Below are 3567 nucleotides of genomic sequence, written 5' to 3' on the forward strand. Positions count from 1 at the left end.
TTTCATTATCGAATGCTAGCTTGACGGCTCTTTCTCTTCGGCAGTAAAGTCATCGCGAAATGAGTCCACAAGATGATTTACGATTTTAACCCCCATCTCATATACTTTGTTTATCATTTATCATTCCTATTCGCCGCCGCCCCCCCCCTCCCCACGCTCTCATTCTTACACTTTCCTTCTTTCGTCTAGTATTATTGTCATCTCTTTTTAATTTCACTGTTAAATAAGCGATACAATTTCGCGAAAAATCAACAAGACTATTTGCACGAAGAAAGAAAAAGAATTGTAGCTAATAAACAACATCGTTGTTTCTTTCTCATCGGCGACTTTTGAACTTGACGATTCGCGAAACCGTAAACAGCTTGCATAAAAAGAAAAAAGAAGAAGAAAGGAAGGAAGGAGTAAACCGTGGAGTCACCACTTTTGCGTTTCTCCGAGCATCCAAAAAGTTAAAACGAAAGGCGAAGCTCGTCGTTCGAAGCTCGGCTGTCCTCGCGGGAACGTCGCTGTAAATTTGCCTAACAATACGAACGAAAAATATCCTCGTTCTGCGTTTCCCTCGGTTAAGGAGAAGAAATATATCGTTCGCCGGTCGCCACGCCTAGCTCATTCTCCTTGAAAACCGCTGTCATTTCTGTCGGCCGTTTCAAGTCGTCTACTTCCACCCTCTCTTTCTCTTTTTTTCTTCTTCTTCTTCTCCCATCCTTTCTCTGTCTCTCTCTCTCTCTCTCTCTCTCTCTCTCTCTCTCTATCTTTATATGCCTTATGCACCGCAGAGAAGAGAACCGCTAGGAGCTACCGCTTCGATCTTTTCGTTTCTCCACACCCACTCGGCCCGTGTTTCTAATTATGAGGCCGCCACATTTTTCTTTGAGCTAGATCTAGCATCGTTACGTTCCCCGGCTTCGACCGCCGTGTTGGCTGCCGTTAGCAGCCCCCAAAGAAAACGACTTCTTCTTCTTTTAGTCGAAAACAAAAATTACGCTAAGCGGCCTCGGCACTTACATTCGAGGTAATGTTTCTTTTTTTACTTTTATCTCTCTCTCTCTCTCTCTCTCTCTCTCTCTCTCTCTCTCTCTCTTCATATTTTTTTTCCTCATTCAAGAAAATACTTTGATTCTCTTCCCTTCTTGACTCTCAACGAATTTCCCTTCATTTTCTTTTTCTTTTTCTTTCTTCTTCTTCTTCTTCCATCTTCTGGGATTTCGTGTTTTCTTACAATTTTTTATTCTGACATCTTGCTACTCCATTTGAAGAATCTCTATTCCGTAAGTTTCGTTCTCTCTCTCTCTCTCTCTCTAGTATCAACGAATATTCACTATCGATACTTTCGTTTGATTTTCATTCCGATCCTCTATTTCTATTTTTTCTTTTTCTTTTTTCATTATTTCGTTAAGCCCATATAATTCGCACTCAGACAATATTTGATTGATGTCATCATATCTACACGATATGGACGATATTAAATGGCATGAATATTTAAAAAGTTGAGTGCGTCGTTTCGTTTAATTTTCCCGAGTATTATTATCCTTTTAGCTCTATTAAAAGTACTTTTAATCAGCCGACTCAGCTTCCTTTCGTAACTTTAACGTTTCCTTCCTTCTTCAATCTCCTTTTCTCTCTTTTAACTTATCCGCCCGAAGCTACATTTCTATTTCTCTATGCTTTTCATCTTAAAGTTTCGAATATCAAATTTTTAATCGTTCTTTTCCGCTGCCGACGTTAACGACCCACTATCGTCCCTCCCCCCCCCGCCCTCCCCTCAATCTATCCTAAAGAATCAAAAAATCCCGTTGTTCAAATCAAATGCGTCCCTTCGATATTACGCTTTAGCTTTTGTCACTTTCTGTGTTAGTATTCTATAACGTTCACAAGGCGACACGTTGTATCCTTTAATTTCCGCGAACGATTCGGACGCAACGTTATAAAATTGAACGCGAGGTGCATACGACTCCCCCCCGCGCGCACGCGCGTGCATTCTCATTGTAAGTGCATTTCGTTGTATAGGCTCGTCGCTTCATAAATTTCACGGCTTGCATTCGCGCGTTAACGGCCTGCTGCGAGTTAATAAACGAAACGAGAAAGAAGAATGGAATTTGCTAGGCTACGTGCGTTTCGTTTATTAAAAAATAATACTATATATATACACACATACACACACATTTATATGCATATATATATATATATATATATATATATGCATATACACAGTATCGAATAAATATCGTCTCGCGTTCGTTGAACAATATCTAATGAGACTTTTTCGGGAAATAAAAGTTCGAAAAAATATTAAAAATCATAGACGATTAACTGGAGTGCACGGTAAACACGAACGATTATAGATGAGATTAATGAGAGGAACTGTTCCGTTCAAAAATCAAATGAAAAGAGACAAAAATGGAACAACTTTTTTAAACGCAGTCCAAAATGAAAGGAAAAGCAGCCTCGAAAATATCCTGGTTGGACCACGCCTAGATCGTCCCTCGATCTTCGTTAAATATCGTTCACGGCAAAGTATAGACTAGGTTGAGAGAAAGAAAGAGAAGAGGGAGGGAGAGAAAGATGAGAAAGAAAATGTGAAAAATTAAGAAGGGAAAATAAGTAGGGTTAAATAGTATCTTCTCTTTCTTTTATTTATTTCTTTTTTCCACGAGGATCGCACGTGTGCCGCCCACTTTTTCGGTTCTTTTTTTCTCTCGTTTTTTTCTTCCTTTTCTTTTTATTCCTAACTGCAAGGAAAGAGAAAGATAAAAAAAAGAAGAATGTACGACGAGATGGATATAAAAAGATAAATAATAATAATAATAATAATAATAATGATAATAAAAGGAAAAAGGTTTGGAGAGATACTAACAACTCGCTTCTCACCTGTTGTCGTCGTCGTTGTTGTCGTAGTCGTCCAAGTTGTCGTCGAAAAGGGAATATATACGCAAAGAAACGGCTGCCGCGTTTTACCGGGCTCCTTCAGTTTACGTAAAACACCGAAAAGATAATCATCGGCCGCTGTCGCAGCGGTATTCGAACGAGCGCAGTTTCTTCGCCACCTTTACGAGAGGGACCCAAAAAAGAGAGAGAGAGAGAGAGAGAGAGAGAGAGAAATATTTCCAAATCTAAACTCACGAATCTAAAACGATCCGCGGGCCCTCTTCTACTACCTGACCCGTGCTCGTTTAGGCTTCTCTCGGCCCTTTACATCGAGGGCCCCCTTTATTTTATTTTCTAACGAGACTTTTCGGGTGAGTCAACGTCGTTCCAACAAGAAATTCTTTTCAAAAACTTTTCCCTTTCGAAGGAATTGAAAAAGATTTCTCCATTTTATCGTCTAATATCGTCTACATCTACGTACTCTTCGACATTCTCGCAAAGAGATTTTGATCTACGAATTGCGAGAGAAATAAAATGTAATATTGTCGGAGAAATAACTTTTGTATTTTTCTCTTTCGAAGGGAAAAAGAAAAAGAAAAGAAGAAGAAGAAGAAGAAGAGAAAGAAGAAGAAAGAGAGAAAGAAGAGAAAGAAAAAGAAAAAAATTCGAGATTGAGCGCGTCACGTATCGCGGAACTAAGTT

Source organism: Vespa velutina, chromosome 6 (genome assembly GCF_912470025.1).
Source record: "Vespa velutina chromosome 6, iVesVel2.1, whole genome shotgun sequence".
Classification (NCBI taxonomy): domain Eukaryota; kingdom Metazoa; phylum Arthropoda; class Insecta; order Hymenoptera; family Vespidae; genus Vespa; species Vespa velutina.